The 22,559-nt window shown below is 28.5% G+C and overlaps 1 protein-coding gene across 3 annotated transcripts in view; it reads left to right on the forward strand.

Moving 5' to 3' along the window:
* The window catches only part of unc-13-4A (BAI1 associated protein 3), a 173,478-nt gene that overhangs the window by 16,010 nt on the left and 134,909 nt on the right, over positions 1 to 22,559 (forward strand). For all 3 annotated transcript variants that reach the window (XM_089223563.1, XM_089223564.1, XM_089223565.1), the window contains exon 2: positions 4,898 to 4,948. The gene's annotated coding sequence lies outside the window, so the exon portion shown is untranslated. The remainder of the gene's footprint in view (positions 1 to 4,897; positions 4,949 to 22,559) is intronic.

Raw genomic sequence — 22,559 nt, forward strand, 5'->3', positions numbered from 1 at the left:
GTCAAGTGATTAATGACAGCATTTTTGAGAGAAAACAATATTGAATTTGGACCACTATACATATAGTATCACGCTAACTGCTATACAGATGAGCATCGGTACAAACGAGACAGTATCATTTTTGATATTCGATTTTCCGTTGTGCTTTTATATGATAAATATGCAAGTACGTATGCATTTTCTAGACGAACCATGGAGTCGCAGCTACCGTTTCGTGGATTTTTTTCCTAATACTTTATTTCAGAACCCCATTTGGAATTCTGTCAACATCCGAGTGAATAATACGAAACGGATAACCAAAGTCCCGAAAAATGTATTCCGTTTCGTTTCCCGTATATTATACCTCTCTATAATAATATAATACTGTACATTCATGCGCACTCGTCACGTCCGCCCGACTGCTGTTGGCACCAGACATATCTCGTCGAAACGATGTTCGTATTATATAATATTACAACAGTAGAATATACAAAGTATTCGAACCCGAAACGAATAGCCACCTCACTCCCTCGTCGTGTTACACCCACTCTGGTACAATGCGACTTGCTATTTCACGATTAAATTATTATAACCTAGTGTGATATAGTATAATATTATCACCAAGAAAATAATAGGATTTTTATGACCTAAAAAAGAAAAAAAACTATAAAGGTTCCCTGTATATACTAATTGAATTTATGCCCTTAAAATGCAAAACAATATAATATGTATTTAATGATTATGTAACTTATGAAATGCTCTCACGAAGAACTATGATTATCAATCCGTATTAAAATGAACAAAACGAACTACTAGGAAAAAAATTATGTAACGAGTGCATTAATTATTACGAATGATTTGTTTTTTTTTAGTTAAATAAACAATTCGACGTTAAGATTCGACAATAAGACGTTCATACGTCGAGTCAATGGAAAAAGTTTGTTTTTATGCACGATAATATTATTAATGTATTAAAGCAATTGCTTATGCCACGCAATTTCTTATTACTGCATTCGATGTTTCGTGAGCCATTTTTCAATTTTCCGGGTGAGTGTCTCACAGAATACGCGTGGTAGACAACTAAAAAAAATTATAAAAATTAAAAATGAATTGAGGCATTTAATTTGTTTATATTCTTCTTTTTTTTTGACGGGTCAAATTTAACTAAAAGTTCATTTCATCTAAACATGGAATTTAGTATTTAAATTTTAAAATAATTTTAAAAAAAAAACAGCAGATAATTATATAACACTTTGTAAGAACTTTAATGCATTTCAATACTTTAACTCAAATTTAAAACGTTTGATTAGATAAAAATTTCATTATATCCAAAGAATTCTAAAATATAATTGTAGGGGGTAAACCTTTTACTATAAAATATAAGATATATTTAGCAAAAAATATTTTAATTTTTAAAATGTTTAATTTATGTAAACTTTATTCAAAACATTTAAATTCAAGAAGATGAATTTTCTTTTAAAACAGTTTATTACTTTAAGGTACTAATTTCATTTCTGTAGTTAAATTAAAGCATTCAAAAACAGACAGGTTTTATTTAGAGTTAACTTTAAATGATCACACTAAGTATGAAATGATCGTATCTCGGCATAATTTATTTTAATTCCAATGTTAAAAATGTATAATATTTTTTGTTTTGTTTACGATGTGCATATTTTATACTGATCAAAATCAAAATAAGATTATTGTATAATATAATAAGTTTTTATTCGAATTTCAAAAATAAAATATAAAAAAGCTGTCTATAATCTATATAATTTATTCGGTGTAAAAACTGCAGAGTAACATGTAGTATAAATGTACGATGTGTTGCAAAGGAATTCTTTAAATGAGTTGTAACAGGCGTACAGCAAAGTATTCTAAATTCCAAAATAACTAGTTCCAAAATAAAATGTGTAATAATCTTAAATGTCCAAGTGTCAATGATCTCCGTATACTGTATGCGACGTTTCGTAATAACGAGAAATTATTTGCTCGCGTTATTTTATTTAGTACGAGAATGATATTATTTTTGTTCATATAATCAGCATAATCTAATAATAATCATCATGACCAAATATAAATGGAAATTTTGAAATATACCGTAAACTGATCATTTAGATATCTCTCTATAACAGCCTCGCAGCTGGTTACATAATTATTATATTTCTAACAATATCATTACAAATGGAAAATCATACAATAACATACTCGTGAAATTGTTGGTGTTCAATTTATTAATTAAAACAATTGAAATTAAAACCAAATAAAGTGTTCTGTGTAAACAAAAATATAATTTTAATACATTTACTGCACAAGTTATACCTGCCTACATTTGTAATTATTACGACCTGGCTTTTTATCGTGTTACATTTTATGTATGTTATTAATGTTAAATTTTGATAAATAAAGTAATAAAATATTGGTTTGAATATTTGAGTTTATATGTAGGTAATTTTATATTTATATCCACGTCAAACGAAACCACTGTGGGACAAGTGTTTTGGACAGCGGTTTATTGATTGAAACGTTGGTATTTTTCAGTGGTTGTTTGGGTTACATATAAGTATAAATATGCCATTTTAAACCAATTAATCTTTGATCAAATGTGAACATGAAATTATTACGTGGATATTAATTGGCAATTATATTTTAGATAGTATTTATTTTGTGAATCGAAAAAAAATACTGTAAATACTAAATTGTATTCATCTCGTGCCACCAAAATATAATTATTATTAATATTTCGTGTAAATCGGATTGGGTGACTGGTGCAAGAACGTACACTTTTTACTTTATACAATATAACATTAAATTTATCGAGAAAAAACATTTTTGTTGACTATTATAATATAATATTATAAAATATTATCATTGAGTTTATATTGTACAATATCATGGCTAAATACTTAGGTATGACAGTAATTCTGTGATACGCATGTTATGACGTCAGCCGGCAGAAACTATTATCACTACTTATTATTACGGTCAGTTCAGTTCTTATTATAGTATTTTCAATACTCCCATTTAATTTTCTTGATTTGGCAGATTAAAATCCTTGTTGACTGACGCCGTATTATCATGGAATTAATAAAGATTTATTCAGTATTCCATGAATGCACAAATAGAACGAATTTTAGTATTATTGCTGTCATACTTATAATTATTTAGCCATGGTACAATAATATACTAAATTATATTATTTAATAATCAACAAAAAGGATATCGAATTTACTATAATTTTAAATTTAATGAACAAAATAATATGCAAAGGTATTACGGTGTTTTACGACTTTCAAGTGATTGAAAAATAGTTTTAAATGACTATATGTTGTCAAGAAAACAAAGTGAAACAATAACTGCGCGTATCTCACATTAATGGATAATTCAAAATTTCAAAAACACGATACGATGTCATCACAACATTAAAAAGAAAAGAACATAATATTAATTGTATATAATAATAATATGTAAAACCAAAGTAATTTAAAACCTTCTTCGTAACATTAACCATTCATGATGCAGTGCTTGAGTGCTGCAGACTGTAGTATAATAGTAATAGTAGATATACAAATCACAGACATAATTATTTTTATGTGAACATTATAATCATATTTCAGTATAATGCTGCAGAGGATATAATATTCTATCGACTGTTTACAATGTGATGTACCTATCTATACACATTTGTGGAATTCGAATAAAATTCAAAACTTAAAACGCTTGTTCTTTCCCTCACGCTCGTGATCGACCACCACAAAAGTGGCCATTACATATGTCATAATAAAAATATTCTTATTTTAATAAATGTGTTGGTCGATTTTTACTGTAATAAAAACATATTATTGCATAATAATGATATGTGGGTCTTAAAAATGAAAACACTCAGAATAATCAATTGAAAAGTTTAAAAATTCGTGTTCCTGCAGTCTAAAACAAATTTAAACATTTCTAAATGATTGTGAAATACGACGCAAGACATTTGCTTTATATTGGGTAGAAACCGCTTAAACAACTTAATACGCAAATTTAACTATAATAATTTTTATATACATAAAGTTTATGTTTTGGACATAAACTATGTATATAAATGGTATATTATGCTAGGTATGTGCAGTCGCGGATTCGCGAATAAAATAGGGTGAGCTGGACACTATAAATCGTTTTCGTGTAGCTATTATATTACTTGAAAAAAAAAAGCACAACATTTATTTTATTAAATATTGTCGACTTTACTTGCTTTCCTGTATGTATTAAACCATGAAAATTTGAATATTTAATAATGATTATGAGGTGTATGCATATTACGACTGCTTATTATATTATAGACGAATTCATTAATTATACATCGCATTCGACTTCGTCTTCCTGCTCGATGCACGCACAAAAATGCGTCAGTTATCTACTCTGTAACACACAAATAATATAAGGATTAGGGACTTTACTTTATAATATATTCAACACTGCGGCTAAGCATTAACCCACCAATTCGAATGTGCTTAACCCGTTGCACATCTCGTACAGTCCGTACAGCACTACAATGATGAATATATTATTATATAAAATATCATTGTTTCCAGCACTAAATAATTTTTCATTCAAAGACTATCAATAGTGTATGATAAAAGTGGCGGAAAATGTATTTATTATATTATACGAAAAAAAAATGATGACATTTTTTTTCAAACGATTCATTACTGCGAAGCGCGTCAAAACAAAAGGCACAGCAATTCGACTGATGAGGTCTCAATGCACTCCGTTTTTTGAATGATTTTAATGCTCATTTCATATTGAAAAAAAATTCATATATTATATATATTTAACATTTTGTAAATAAAATACATTAAACATACTAAAATATTATTAAACCATCACAAAATGTATTTATAAAATTTTTACTTAATACTTTACTATTTTTCAGGTTTTTAAAACATTGTACTTAAACGGATCTATCAAGTTTATACTTCATAAGGTAAGTTTATAAAACGAAATACAAAAATAGACTTGTGATTAAAACTAATGTTATGGTAAAAATCAAAATAATTTAAATGACAAAAAAAGTATATTTTTCCCGTTTTTATTCAATAATTTGGAATTCTTTTAATGTAAATTCCACTTTAATATCTCAAAACTAATGATATCATTATAATAATGTTAATTATTAAATGCAGAAGTTTGGTTATAAATTATAATCTAAATTAAAATTTTCAGTTTTTCTGTAAAATTAAAAATACGAAATGAAAAAAGATGGAACACTGTCTGCTGTATTTCTGTATTTTAGAATTTAACTAAGTAATAATCACTGCAATAAATTTGTTATATTAAAATTCAACAATAATTAATTTTTAACTATAAAATGAACCACAATGAAGAAGATAGGTGGCTATAGAATAAAAAAATATGTATGTATAACTTATAATAAATTGTTATTAATTTTTAAGGATTGGTTATTAAAATTGAATTTTTTATTTACAAAACAATTGCAAATTTTGCATTTAGGCTCAGAAACTACTTCAACGTTGAAGATCAAAGATACACACACACATATTCCGTTATTTAAACTCATCCACTTTACCTGTTATATAACATTGTAATACGAATTATAAATAAACATTTTGTTAAAAAAAAAATGAAAAAACATTAATTTTGAAATCATATAATTTACACAAGTATTTTGTGATATGGAATATATATATATATTGTTAAATTATATCTAAATATCTTATTGGCTATACTTATTATATTAACTATGCAATTTACCGCAGATTGAAAATTTCTATTCAAACAATAATAATATTTTATCTCCTTGTAATCTATACACGTAGACAATTTTGAATTAATTAACCCATTATATATAACGTTATAACGTGTTGGACGTTGGTATTTTAAATTAATGGATCTTTTCATTACTCCATGCAAATGTTATCTATTAATTAAATGTCATATTCTACTGAAGCTAATTCAATTAAATTATGACATTTGAATTACTTCTTTCAGGATTACATTTACATTTTAAATTAATAAAGTTCAAAAACCTTACGGATTTTATTGGATCATTTAATATATAATATATACAGGGTGTCCCGTGAGGATTTATCCATTGCGATATCTCTAGAAATAATGGTGATATCGAAATTCTGGTTTTGTAATACGACTCACAGGGATGAGAACTACAATTGTTTCATATTTTAATTTATTTTAATTTTTTGGTAAAAAAGTTAAAAAATATATTTTTTTATTTAATTATTTCAAAAAAAAAATAAAGATAGCCATTTTGTTGAGTTTATTTTTCTAGAAATATTGATGTTTCAAAATTTTATTTTCATTAATTTCCCGGTCATACACAGAAAGTATTTGGCCGGCCGCATAGTAATGCGCGCGGCGCGGCAGGTCACATGTTTGATAACATTGCAACATAATTCGCAATTTTTCTCGAAACTAAAAAAATATTAAAAATCAGTAAATTAATGAAAATAAAATTTTTAAACGTCAATATTTCCAGAAAAATAAACTCAACAAAATGGCTATTTTTAATTTTTTTCGAAATAATTAAATAAAAAAAAATATTTTTTAACTTTTTTACCAAAACAATAAAATATGAAATAATTGTAGTTCTTATCCCTGTGAGTCGCATTACAAAACCAGAATTTCGATCACCATTATTTCGGGAGATATCGCAATGGGTTTATCCTCACGGGACACCCTGTATATATATATATCTTTTTTTTTATAATAGCTTATTCGAACGCGAAAAAAATTAACGTCTACTCGCATTAGGTACGTAACTTATGTACACATATTATAATAAAGCCACAAACGTTAAAATGTTATAATACAACACAAGTCATTAAAAAATCGCGCTATACTGTTATTACTTATTATTGTTCGTAGGTTCCATTTATTATGTTTATGATATTTTTCTCCCTCTTGGATTATTAATAGGTATCCACCAACCACAAGTACTGCAATATAATATTATAATACCATTACATTTTAACGCAGTCCAAAGCGTGCAAATGTTTCAATGGATTTCCTTTTTATAAACCTATGTAGGTATATACAGGGTGTCGTGTGAGGATTTATCCATTACGATATCTCTCGAAATAATGGAGATATCAAAATTCTGGTTTTGTAATATGACTTACTGGGATAAGAACTACAATTATTTCATATTTTAATGTTTTGGTATAAAAGTTAAAAAATATTTTTTTTCTTTAATTATTATTTCCAAAAAAATTGACTATAGCCATTTGTAGAGTTTATTTTTCTGAAAATAATGATTAAATTATTTTCATTAATTTCCTGGTTTTTTATTATTTTTTTTAGTATGGAGAAAAATTGCGAATCATTTAACATTGGGGTGTTATAAAACATATAATCCGCCGCGTCGCACGCGTGCTCGTACAGCCGGCTGAACGCTTTTGGTATGCCTAGTTATAATTATATTTTATTTCTTCAAAACACGAAAAAATATTAAAAATCCAGAAATTAATAAAAATAAAATTTTGAAACGTTAATATTTTCAGAAAAATAAACTCTATAAAATGGCTAACTTCAATTGTTTTAGAAATAATTAAATAAAAAAATATTTTTTTCAAATTTTTTACCAAAACATTAATATAAATTTAAAAATGAAATAATCGTAGTTCTTATTCCTGCAATGTGAGTCTTATTACAAAACCAGATTTTGATATCTATTATTTCATGAGATATCGCAATGGAAAAATCCTCGTGGTACACCCTGTATATATATATTTTTTTATGTAAACGTCCACCTGTTCGTTTTTTTAGTAATTTAGTTTGGGTGATTTTATTATATTTGGTGAACATTTAAAAACAATTTGTTACACGATGTCGTGTGTTTTTTTCGTATATCGTGATTTTTCCGTTTTGTACACCACGCAAGTACCTTCTATAACGACATCAAAATAATATATATTCTCACACGCTGCTTGTGTGGTATGTACTGGATGTGTGTGTGTGTGTGTGTGTGTGTGTGTGAGTATGTGAAAAAACCGAATTAATCTCCGCCATCTTTTGACCCGGAACCTTTAATGCGTTCGCGTCAGTATCTGTCAGCCAAAATTTATGATGTCTTACCTCGTTCGGTCGGATACCGCGAAGGAAATGACGTTTTCTTATAAATGTCTCTGTCACCCCGTGTATATATGTATATTTATTATATACGTACCTACATCCTGTTTTGTATCCGTTTATCCTCAGGGCGCGACTGCTCAACAATTGCGTCTACTACGGTACTACTATATTTGTATACACTGTATAATGTATATATATAGTTACTGTACCTATAATACAAACGGTGTGTTTCCGGATGTTCCGTTTTTAACTTGAAAGATTGTTAATTGTTGATATTTTTTCTTAATTCAACTTTTCAAGTCAGCAGATCGCTACATTGGGATCGAACCATTTGTTCGCAAATTTGAGATTAATATTGAATTGGACTTACCCTGATTACTTTACCTGTGAACGGCGGTGGGAATATTATAATTATCATTTTTAATAAATAATGGGTTTCCCTAAGATACTCAAGACTTCCATTTTTTATATCACGCTGTTGATTCCTGAATCTCGCCCGTCATCACGAATAAGTCAAAAGATAGGTTTCGATTCCACTCCCTAACATTCGAACATTAACAGCTTGAGGATTCTACGGAAAACCCGTAAACACATCTCTGTTCCTGTATAAGGGGAACGGGTCATTCCTCATGAAATCGTTCTGGATTTCGATAATTCTAAATAATATAATTATATATTATAATATTATAATATTATAACGTTGCAATTGAAATATGTGCAATGTATTAATATACAGACACCACTCTCACTCTATTGGTGACATGATAATATTATAATCGTTTTACCTCGACATATTATTATGATACAATAATATAGTTTCGCATAATATTTAATAATAAAAAAAAATAATAAATCTATTTGTCTGAAATAGCTTCAACAAATAAAATACAAACATTTGCTTTTCGGTTATGGGCAGCCGTTCCCGGGTCTGTGAGTGCAATGTGCGCATATCATAGCGTGTGTATTATGTAATAATGGACTGTTATGAATTAGGTATTCTGACAACAATACCTTATAGGTACTAGAACTATATCTATATTACTCGCGTTTGATTGTGTGTTCGCGTGTTTCTCCTAAAGAAAATTATAATAGTAAAATACTCAGTACAAATTATAAATATTATTATAATACAGATTTTTAATGATAATCTTTACGTACCTATATGTTAAGAGTTTGAAACTGATTCGTGCTTTACTGTAAGGGGGTGTAGAGGGTAATTTGAGTATTTGACTTAAAATAATATGGTGTAGTAGTGAATAATTATACTCTAAAAAAGTATCATATTATTATCAATGAAAAAAAAATATTCTATGTCGAGTAAAATGTAGGTACTTGAGTGTTTTTATTTTTAATTTTAGTTTTATTAAAAACAATGCAGTCAGTTAAGTAGTCAGTGAATATTAAATAAAAAAACTTTGGTAGGTACCTATGTAATTCATTTTAGAATTATAAACATCAAAATCAGTGTACTGAAAATATTGTCATGGGAGTTAAGTGTTTTTATTTTTTATTTTTATTATTGAAGAGTATTATCATCATACAAGTAGTCATGGAACCTATTTGTTTTAATTTCTAAAACAATAATTTTATAAATTTTATCGTATTTGTATAGATTCATGTGACAAAAACTATATTTTGACGATAGACTCTGGTCGTGTAATTATTTTATATCTCTGTGTAATATGATATTGGTATTTTAAAATGCTGACGACAACCACAATTACAAATTAGGATTTTTTCGGGTGCCGATCGCCAGATATTGTACTTATTTCATGACTTATTGACATCAGCCAAACGAATTGTGATGCGTTTGTTAGACCGTATTTCTTATACTATTTGACTAAACAACAAGGAATGATTGTCACAATATAAGAACGAGTCTTAAATTCGCAGTCCGTTCATATAGTATATACGAAATATTATCAACCCATAGTGTTGTCTAAAATATTATAATAATCGCATATATCTATAATATTTCAACTTAAATCTTATAATTATATTTTTTGAGGTTTACAGTTAAACGTGACAGTAATGCCGTCGTGTTTTCTATTTTCCCCAAAGAGTTTTAACCGGTAAAAAGCAGTGTCTCATCTCGTATATCGTGCGATACAGTGAAATATTTATTGATTCGCGTTGGCCTCCAATGTATTATTTATATACCTATCAGCTTAATAATTTATGTAATATGGCTTTTGTTACACGTGTCTAATATTATTATCGAGTCGGTTTTTCTCCGGTATTAAGAAAATCATGTTATTACCTGCACAGCACGTTTGTAGACGGACATCTTTTCTCAATAAAACAACTTTAATATCTTATTGTATTATTATAATTTCGAATGTTCGGTCATGTTTACCGATAATTTTACGGCGTGCTTGATATTTCATTGCTCGGAGTACAACTGTTACCATAGAGGATATTCCAGAATTTTAAAATTATTTTAAACAATAATGTATATTTTACTCTTGTCGACGTTTATCGTTTGCCGTTGTATTACGCAGCATGTTTCAGTGCTATAAAATGAATATCTCTCCCTTAGCACATTTAAACGGTTAGCGTAAACGTTTCATATCACTTAAATATTCATTATTTCCAGCATTGTGCCTCTTGAGAGTATCCATATCTGTCTATCAAACCAGACACATTTTCATAGTCGCTAAAAATATTAAAAAAGATTAAACGCCCATTGTATGTGACAAATTATTGCTATTGTTTAGGACACTCAGATTATAGTTACTCTACATTATTTTATTCTCAATATTAATATACCTCCACAGGTACTAGCTATCATGAATTTAATTTACCTGATATGAAATATATGTTTGAAATAGTTTCGGATTGATGATATTTAACTAATAGCAAATTAATAAGTTATAAGTTATGACTAATGTGATCATGTATAATATGTATTCATAATATTATTTTAATCAGGAATTACTGTAATTATAGTCACCATGTGCCATTTAAATGTGTAACTAATATTTTTATTTTTTTTTTCAATTTGGCGGAAAACGGTTACGCCCGTTACGTTAATCATATATTCAAATTTTATTTATCAGTTTATTGAGTGGTTATTTTTGTTTATAATGACACAAGAAGTTGTCTCCACTCCGATTACGATTTTCATATATTTACCACTCGGAAAACTAAAACAGAATTAGTGCATATTAAGCTTAAAATAATGAATTTTAATTTGCAACACAATATTGTGTCCATAAATTATTCATAACTTAATTTTTTCAATGAAAATGCATTATGATATTATATATTATTATGTTGTTTGAAAAAAAAAACATATTGCAGTCTGTGTGATTTGTAGTTAATCTGCTATACTATGTATATTATATTAAATTTTATACGGCCAATGTTTAAATTATAATAATGATAATAATTTGATTTAAAATTATACATAATTATAATTTTAACTAAAAGCAATAGTAATATCGCTGTCATTATAAACTGAACATATATATTTTTTTTTTTTTTGTTGGAGATGTAATTGATTAGTTAATTTATACTGTATCATATTATCTATTCTTCAATTGATATTCTGGTATTGTATCTGATAACTTTAAGTTTTTGTGTACTCTATATTATAATGAAAATATATGACTACTTGTAACGGATATGAATTATACTATATATTAAAATAAAAATACGTTTCAAGCTGTTTACTAGCTAGTATAATCTATATTGAATGTTTTCCTGTACCTATAGTTTTATTTTGTACAGGTAGTTATTAATTTGCAGTGTGTGTTATAGAACTGGGTTTAGATAATAATGATATACGAGATAATCAATCATAATTATATTGTTAACATAATATTTGTAATATTATTACAATGTAGCGTTATTAATAATGTAAAAGGTCTTAATTAACAATAGAACTGTAGTTAGTGGGACTTCAAAGAAGATCGAATGCGTGGTTGCTTATCATAATATTATACATCATTCAGGTCTGATAACTATAATCAATTTTAATGACAGAATGTTTAACTATGCCATTGGTCGTCATAGGCAATCGATAGAGATAGATTATGTTTGGAATCCCTAAAATTGTAGCCGAGATAGCAAATGAAAACCGGTCAAACACGTAACGTTTTAAATAAATGTTGATGTTAGCTATTTACAATAATCGTTACCTAATTATATAATTTAAAACACTTAATTTGTTTAGAAAAAATTAATTTATTACGAAAATACTTCTTTAAAAGCTAAATTAAAAATTACCACGATGAGACGTTTTCTAAATTATTATATATTGCCCAACAATTATTATATTTAACAGGGATCTATATGAATACCCCACTTGTGTTGAATTCGTGTTATTAGGTAATTTAACTTTACTTTTTTATATTCAATATACATTGGTTTTTAGAAGAAAATCACTTTTTAAAAAAGCTCAAAGCTAAACTTTAAAATGGACTTAGACCAGTATATTATTATGTTCACAAAGCCATAATTTAATATTCAATATTTGATCACATATAGCTTGATAGGCATCATCCAGTGTTACACTACATATTTGTATAACATTTATATTTATTATACCTTTTATCAGTAATCTGGTATTTGTTAACATATTTTTATAAAATTCCTAAGCGTTAGTATTATTTAATACCAGATTATATGCCTTTTGGATAATAATGCAGTTAAATCTCCACATAATTGCTGTGATGCAAAATTTTAAAACGTCGATTAATTATGACTGGAATTTAATGATAATATTAATATGACCCAGCAGAGTAAATGGATATATTTTGTGATATACGCAGTAATATTACTTACCACGTTTTTTTGGACGAAAGTTAAATTCGTTGTCAATAAAATATACTTTCGGCCATTGACAATGGTTGACAATGTTTAACAATTTAAAAACAACGATAACCATATATTGTAATTTAGGCAAAGAAAAAAGTAGTGTTCCAACAATATGGTGCGCCAGCGCGTACAAAACTTTTACTCGGGGAACACCTAGTTCATGGATTTCCGGGCTACCTACTGTTTTGGTGCCCTGTTATTTGAACTGCCTAAAAGATCAATAGATTTTCCACCACTTTACTTTTTCTTCAGGATAATTTAAATAAAATAGTACTCGAAGCCAAAGCATGCACATATCGAAACAATTTATATGTATAGATATATAAAAACATACTAAGAGTATATCATAATCCCAGGATAAGCCAACCTCCAAAGAAAAATTTAACTAACACTTGGATTAAGTAATTACACAAATATGTAATTAATTATTTTTGCTTTAAGCCCAATGGCCTATGTTGCCGAGGGTATATGTACAGTTAAAAAAAAATTCCAACATATCACTTATTTCAAAAAACAAAATAATATAAATGTATTGGACGTTGTGCATTTATTTGGGTAATAATAGCAATTAATAAATTTTTGATAATTAAAAAAAAAAAATAATGATATTAAACAGTTTTAGAATAATTATTTTAATTTAAATCGTAATTCATTGAGATAAAATAAATACATAAATATAATTTTTTTTTTTTTTATGGTTAGGACAACTGAGGTCATTAGCCTGGGGAACTGTAGAGGAAGGTACTGTAGGTTTTAACACGTGGGTTTTTGGCAGAATTTTGAATGGGCACCAGTAGGTTTCTACCATGCCCGGTTGGGGGGGCGGCGGCCTTTTTCTCCAGACACCGTGAAATGCCCAAAGAGCGATGCCACCCGTGACCGAGATTCGAACCGACGCCTTAATCCGCTTGGCCACTCCACCCCAAATATAGTATTGTTATATAAATATATATGTTTTTTAAAAAAAAAAAGACAAAATATGTACATCGTAAAAATGTATAATCGGTAATTAATTATATTGTGCATATTAATCAAAAAACATGACTAGTGCATGGATAAAACGTATTATTTTGATAAATAATTTAAAACTACTAAATAGTTCTTATCGTGTTCTTAAGAAGATATTTGTTTTTATTTTAAAAATACTGTAAAGAAAAATTGGATACTGATAAACTTAATTTAGTTTAATAGCTTTAATTAAATTAGCAAATTAATTATCTTCAAGTAGGATCTTCGTAGTAATAATAAACAAATTAAGTAAAATATTCGAAAACACTGAGATATAAACATCACTTGAGTGCATTTTTGAAAATAGTTCTCTGCAATAGAAGGAAAAAATTAAATTGGAAGTACTTAGTATACATAAACGTAGTATTAAAGCGTTATACGAATTTGAATTTTAAATTAAAAAAAAAAAAAAAAAATAGGTCATATGAAAAATTCACGTGGCTATTCATTTATCAAGATTCACCTTTATGTTCAAGGATAATTAAAAAGAAAAAAACACAGCGTTCAACAAAATAAGACTGTTCAACTTTTTTGAACCCAGTCATAAAGGTTCACGTGAATTGATGTGTCGAGATATAAAAATAAAAATACAATACCGACGTTTCAAATGAGTTCTTGTTGATGGTTTTACAAAAGAATATTGTTATATATAGCTGTATTAAATATTTAAGTTTTAGAATAATTGTTCTCTACAATCCATACAATTTACGTTAAACTTTTACCCTGTAATAATCTTAATTTTGATTTTCAAGTTATAACTTATATATTATAAAAAATATATAGTATATAATATATTATTATATACTAATATATTTATATTTAATGTTTATTGCATTTTCAGATAAAGAATGGTTTAATATAAAAACACTGAACCATTAATTTAATGTTTAAAATAATCATACGTTTAGATAAGCGATGTCATAATAATAACAACCCCCCCCCCCCACCAAACAATAGCAGTTGTATGTGTAGCACTACCCCGTTCTTTAAAACTTTAAATGTATTTATTTTGTTCAATGAACGAAATATTCAGTTTTAAAATGTAATAAAATCAAAATGGTGTTTGCAATCTAAAAATAAGTTTATATATATATATAATATATAACATTCAATAAATAATTAATTTAATTTTTTAATATCGATAAATTCAATACATTTAAATTAATTTAAAGATTTCTACAACTGATACTCATATTTCAAACTGAATCCCATTATACAGTGTTTGAACTAAGACCTGTAATAAACAAGACCGATGAATTTTTATTGAGAATTGTAAAATAAATAAAGAAAAATCTTTCACCCCCTCCCCATCTCCTAGTAGATATACCACTGGTATTAGAATCATAATAATTAAACATCATATTATAAAGTATTGAACATCTATTGAAAATGACAGCACCCAAAATATCAGTAAATGTTGTACTTTCTTATAAATACTATACATTTTTATGGTACGTTGATTAAATAATAAGTTGGTTCACCATTTGCAAATTTCCTACTTTAGAACAAACACGTGAGAGTAACATATTTTTTGCCCACTGTATGTGTTCTAAAATTATCTACAACTTATCCTACTAAATTACCGTGTTTGTTTATTAAAAAAATATCAGATTGCTATAATATTGGTGATAAAATTAGTAGAGTGATGTTTTGTTTATTCATTTGAATCCAATCGATGTGCTATTTCATACGATTGTAAAAATCATGTTACGCCATTGAAGGGGAAAGTATTAAACCCGATTAATGAATAAAAAAGAAGTAGTACGATTTTATAGTAAGATGTTTAAACGATATCGCTGAGTATATTTTATTGTACTGTAATTCTCAACGATAATATATAATGTTACTATAAAAATAAAATAGTTGTTTTAAATTTTAGCATTTTACTAATATCTACAAGTCTCATAAAGTTCCCATTATATGAATTGAAAATAATTTAAATGAATGATCAATATATTATAGGCATATCTATATTAAGTGATAAAAACATATTTTAACTAAAAATAAAAATGTTTATAATTGAAATGTTAGTATGTTACCAATTTAAGCAAATATAATATCATATACTTATGATTATTAGCATTTTTTTTTTTAGTTTCAACTTGTATATACTACAGACTACAGTTATTACGTTATTATTTTGGAAAAATAAAATAGTTGCTCGTATCTAGAAACATATTGGAATTTAATGTCTTTCAAATTTTATTCGTAATATACTTTGAGTTGTGCGTATAATTAAATATTTATTAAAACATAAAAATAAATTAATGCCAATTGTTGTAACAAGTTATTAAAAATGATTTTAATTTCACAACAAAATGTTATTATTCAAAAAACCAATAAAATATTGAATTTTGGTTGATATTCTATTAGTTTTTACAACAGCCATACTTAAAACCTACATGTTATATAATATATATTATATATTTAGCATAGCTCATAATTAATAATTTATGGTTTTATTACAATTAATAATTATATAATATTTTATAATATTGTATAATAATTTTACAATACAATGAATTTTTATCAAATTTTTATTCCTTTTTTAATAATTAAATTAAAATAAAGGCTAATACTTCTCTGATTACTTTTCTTAACTATAATAATGATTACTATTATAGTTTTTATATAAATTACTCACAACCAATCTGCTGAAGATATTATATGATAGAACAAAAAATATTACTTTTATGTTTATTTTTGGATTTTAATAGTTATTATTTAAATCACAATAATATCATAAAATATGAGTATTAATACTCGTATTATAGATTGATAGACCATCTTTTCACTGAATCGTTTTTCGTATAAATTAACTTTATATAATTTAATGTAAAGTTCTTACTTAATATGGTTTAAATAAACCATTCAGGTATTAATTAGTAGAATTATAGATAATTTAAAAAATAATATTTTATTATAAGTATGGCCGCCTTTACAAATTATTCAATTCTACCGTAAATTTTAGTGATTTAGGCTAAATTCTGATATAACAATTATTACATTATGTATAATTATCTAAATGCAATTTTTTTTAATACACATCACTCAAACATTTGGTATAGGAAAAAACATTTTTTTCCTCACAAATAAATCCAAAATAGTAGATTGTAAATTAACTACAATATAATATTTGATTAATTAACATTTTATAAAATTTCACTTAATAAGTTATTGCTATGAAACTTTTTTTAATCGATATTTATTACTTTTCGATAAATTAGTATTAATTTCTAAGAAATGCCTCTGGCAGATAATACTAATACAACAAACAATTTGTTTGTAAACTGGTTGAATACAGAAAATGTATTTAGTTAATATTTGTTTTTAAATTAAGTTTTTTTTTTTTTGCTAATTATTCATTAGTATATTTAATATTATATTTTGTATCAATATAAAATAATGTATAAATTATACCAGATAATTACTAAATAGTTACCAATTACCAAAATTAGCAACTTTATATTCTTCAAATAATTTTAAATTATATAAAAACAAAAAAATCGTTTATTGTTTAGTTTAATATAATTATATAAATGATTCATTTAATATTAAGTTATTAAAATTCAAATGAAAATCTGGACCACATGAATGTTATTACAAAAATTGTAGTTTTTTATAATATTAGACGAAAAACATTGTAATTAATAATGGCCGATGTCGCCGATGTTTATTATAAATCAATAATAATAATAATAATAATAAACAACGACAACAATAAAATAAAATAATTTAATATTAAAGGAAAAAACATAGAAAATATTCTATGAAAAAATATTCAATGAATAAAAATTTAAAATAAATGTTCACTAAGTCCTTATTGAACCTAATAATAAATAATAACAACAATATTTTAATTAATTTAATAAATAATAAATTTATGAAAATGATTTAATCTTAGACTTGTAACGAACACGATTTCATTACCATTACGACGCGGCGCATAGCGGTAACTCAGCTAACAACTATCCATGGTTTTAGGGTTAGCAACGCTAGAGAGCGTCATACGCACGCTCGGTATTAAATCAAGCACACAAAATAATTATTTTAATACAATGTAGTGTATGTCTATCACAGAACAACAATTAAATACTAACATATAGTAACAGATAAGCATACTAGCGGTCTATCAAATATATAATATCAGAAACGCGTGTTTAAAAAACTAATAATTCGGCACCGGCCAAAACACAACGCTACCCATAGCCGAATAGTAAACAAGGCGATATAAGACAGCGAGTGACCGACCACCTTTACCTTCACACAGTCACAGCTTACCAAGCTAATAATATACGCTCTTGGCTAATCAAGTTAGAGATTATATTGTTCGGCTAGTAAGCTGTGCGCCATCTAGTAGTGCTGTAATTATTTCTAAATGTTACACCTGACGCAGTTAGCGTGCCAGATACGCTGGGCTATCTAGTTAGCTATCTGGTACTGCTCGGCTAGTCAGTGTAACCGTTCGCGCCGTATTCGATTTTGTTTCCCGTAGTATCAGTGACTCTCGGCCAATTAGGTTAGAGCACAGATAACTACTACATCGACCATGCCGCGCCAGTAACTTTATTTATGTTACATCGTTCCACCGCCACGCGATTGTTCGTATTATCGGCCACTCTACCCTGCGGTGTTACACCGACGCGAGACGCGAATACAGTGCTCAAAATATCGTGGACCACCAGCACATGAAGTAATCGACAAATACTCGTAAGTAATTAACGGCTCTAAGTGGTGGAGGGCAAAGCAAGTTGTTGTATTGTATACCGTATTCACGGACATAATTGTTGTATGTTATAGACCGTATTCACGGATCATTTCTGTTATAACTAAGCTATGTTAGATTGTACACCGTATTCACGGACATAATTGTTGTATTGTATACCGTATTCACGGACAGAATTGTTATATGTTAGAGACCGTATTTACGGGTAATTTCTGTTATAATTAAACTATTTAATCTTGTACCGTATTCACGGACAGCTTATGTTATTTTATAGTGTATACTTTATCCAAGAATATATTTTTAACTGTTTCTATAATGTTATTATATTATTACTAAAATATCATTATTTGTACATGTATCATATTATTTTGTTTTTGGTATAATGAATATTATTATTTGTACATGTATCATATTATTTTGTTTTTGGTATAATGAATAAAATATTATAACAAACACATTTATTACTTTGTAATTGTAGTAGACATTAAAGACCTAATATTCTTATAACGTTACAAATTGGCGCCCAACAAATAGTGCTCGATCTACACGACTACGAAAATAAGAGATCGCGCTCTTTACATAAGAATTACTACATCGACTAATAAAATGCCACGGAGGAAGAAGGGTGAAGAAATCAATGAAGAATGGGAGAGAAGACTCATTGAAATTGAAAATCAGCTGAAAGAACAAACAAAAAAAATTGATAAACACAATGAAGAAATTCAGAATATTAAAAAAGAACACAATGAAGGAATTCAAAATTTAAAGGTACAATGGGAAGAAATACATAATCAAAAAATACAAGAAACCGAAGAAAAATATAAGACAATGATCGAAGAAATGGAAGATAGATATATAAATACATTTAGAAATTTGGGAGACAGCTACCAGCAAAACTCTCCGAAACAGGAAATGTACCGTGGACCAACCGCGGATATTACTAAACCACTATTCTACGGCAACAAAAAAGACATGCACCCGATTGACTTCTTAAACAGACTTAAAGAGTACTTTGCGGTAAAACAGATCATACACACAGATGAGAAGTTGATAATGGCTGGGGACTGTTTGAGAGCGTCTGCAAGCAATTGGTTCTCTACTATAAGATTCCAGATCAATAGTTTTCAAGACTTTATAAACACATTTAAAGACGAATATTGGTCGCGAGATATTCAAATGCAGATTTGGAGCCAGTGTCTAAATACAAAACAAATACAGACGGAAACAGGTTACAGAGAACATTTTTCGTATTGGGCCACCAGGTTAAGACATCTCGAAGTACCAAGATTATCGGAGAACGAAATTGTTAGCAATATTGCTGGTCATTATCCGGGATATTTGAGGGCTATCCTCATATCATTACCTGAGTGTACAATACTAAAGGCAATGAAGATACTAGGCACCGAAGAGCATCGGCGACCAGGAGATCAAGACAACAGTAATTATGGAAACAGACAGCAACAGAATAGAGAAAACAATAACAATAATTATTTTCGAGCAAGAGAAAACCAGCCAAGGAGAGAGGGAAACTGGAGGCAGACCAACAGAAATAACCAGGAGCAGTATAGAGACAATAATCGAAACAATGATCAACAGTTAAGGGATCAGCGAGTAATAAATCAAATCAATACTGTAGAGGCGAGTAATGAAAACCCTGATCAAGAAAACCAAGCTAGACATATGGTAAATAATATACAAACAAACAATATATCGGTGAGCCCATATTTGAAATGTAGAATCGAAGGTGAGGCTATACAAACATTGGTTGACACAGGAGCCACGGTCAGTGTCATTAACAAAGAGCTAGCTGATCAATTAATAAGAAGAAATCAAGAAATACCAGTACTACCAATAAACAGTGTACAAATCAGCAATGCAGTAGGTCAAAAAATATGCAAAGTGTCCAAACAATTATTTTGCAGCTGCGAAATAGGGGATAAACAACTATACATCAAATTCATACAAGTAGAGAATCTAAACGAACGAGCCATAATTGGAGCTGATGTATTGAACCAATACAATGCACATATTAACTTTAATGACAAAACTATTCAGTGGTCAATAGGAGGAGAGCAGCGAGTAACACCATTTTCAGAGAATGCGTCAACACCAGATGTAAAAAAAAATCAGATCACCAATATAGAAATCATAGAAGATCCGATAACAGGTGTGACGATGAGCCAGCAAGAGAACGAAACATTTCATCAATTATTGAAAGAATACCAACACATTTTTTCCGACGACCCAGGATTGATTCGAGAATATGAATGTCAAATCAAAGTAATCCCTGGCGAACCACTATATCAACGTCCATATCCAATACCCATAGCCAAATTAAGTAAAATGGACAAAGAAATCCAACGTATGCTGAACCTAGGAATAATTGAAAAATCCGACTCACCATGGTCATCACCAATCATTGGAGTAGAAAAAAAGAATGGTGACATCCGTCTGTGTTTGGATGCAAGGCAGATCAATAGGCGAATTATCCCGAATCGAGAATGCCCTATGGGGGTGGAAGAGATCTTACACAAATTCCATGGTGCAAAATACTTGAGTACCATTGATCTGACGGCAGGCTACTGGCAATGTCCATTAAAGAAAGAAAGTCGTGAAATAACAGCTTTTCTGCATAGGGGACGGAACTACCAATTTAAGGTGTTGCCATTTGGACTTGTCAACTCAGTGGCAGAATTTCAAAAGATGCTAGACAAAGTACTTGGGCCCGAGGTACTCGAATTTACGGCTACCTATGTGGACGATATACACATTGCATCGGCGACTTTTGAAGAACACATTAGGCATTTACGGAAAATATTTGAAAAATTTATGAAGAACAATGTAAAAATAAATATACACAAATCGCAATTCCTACGCAAGCAAATCACCTTTTTGGGACATATAATATCTGAAAAGGGTGTTAGCATGGATCCGGAGAAAATCAAAACCATTCAGGAATTCCAAGCCCCGAAAAATCAAAAGCAAGTCAGAGCTTTTCTGGGATTTATTAACTTTTATAGAAAGTACATCAGAGATCTTTCGCAACTAACCGAAAGAATTAGCCAACTGACAAAGAAGAACTGCGTTTGGAAATGGGAAGCAGAACAGCAGTCAGCATTTGAACAAATAAAGAAGTGTTTTCTAGAGGACATCATCATTGAATATCCAGACTTCAAACAACCATTCTATCTTGTCACCGATGCATCTGGTACTCACATTGGTGCGGAATTATACCAGATAAATTCGGAAGGCCAACACCGAACTATTGGGTTTACTAGTAGAACACTTAACGAGGCCGAACGAAGATACTATACTACAGAACGAGAACTATTAGCCATTGTGTACGGCTGTAAAAAATATAGGAACTACATTCTGGGACATGTAACCAATTTATTGACTGATCATCAAGCACTGACATTCTTAAACTCATGTCGGTTATTAAACGCCCGACTAATGAGGTGGTCATTGCAGATTCAGGAATTTGATCTACACATACAGCATATAGCCGGTAGAGAGAACATCGGTGCAGATACATTAACAAGGTACCCACAAACCTCTGCGTATCAAGCACCAGTGGATCAAAAGATATTCATCAATCAAATAAGTTCCAGATCATACAGTAAAGATCTTATTAATCAGCTAAGACAACTACATTTATTACAACAACAGGATCCCAAGATTTGCCAAATAATACAACGATTGAAACAAGATGTCAAGTTACCATATCAGATACATGATGATTTACTATTTTATAAGGATAATACTGGTAAGTGTCGAGTAATGATTCCAGAAAACATGGCGGTAACATTAATCCAGCAAGTACATGAAGAGTATGGACATAGTGGCGCGACAAAAACATATAAACTACTGAGAATGGACTGCCAGTTCAAACATATGTTCAAAACAGTCAAACGAGTTACCCAGTCTTGTG

The sequence above is a fragment of the Diuraphis noxia genome, unplaced genomic scaffold (genome assembly GCF_037042655.1).
Source record: "Diuraphis noxia isolate RWA-SAM2 unplaced genomic scaffold, SU_Dnox_SAM2 contig0003, whole genome shotgun sequence".
NCBI lineage: Eukaryota > Metazoa > Arthropoda > Insecta > Hemiptera > Aphididae > Diuraphis > Diuraphis noxia.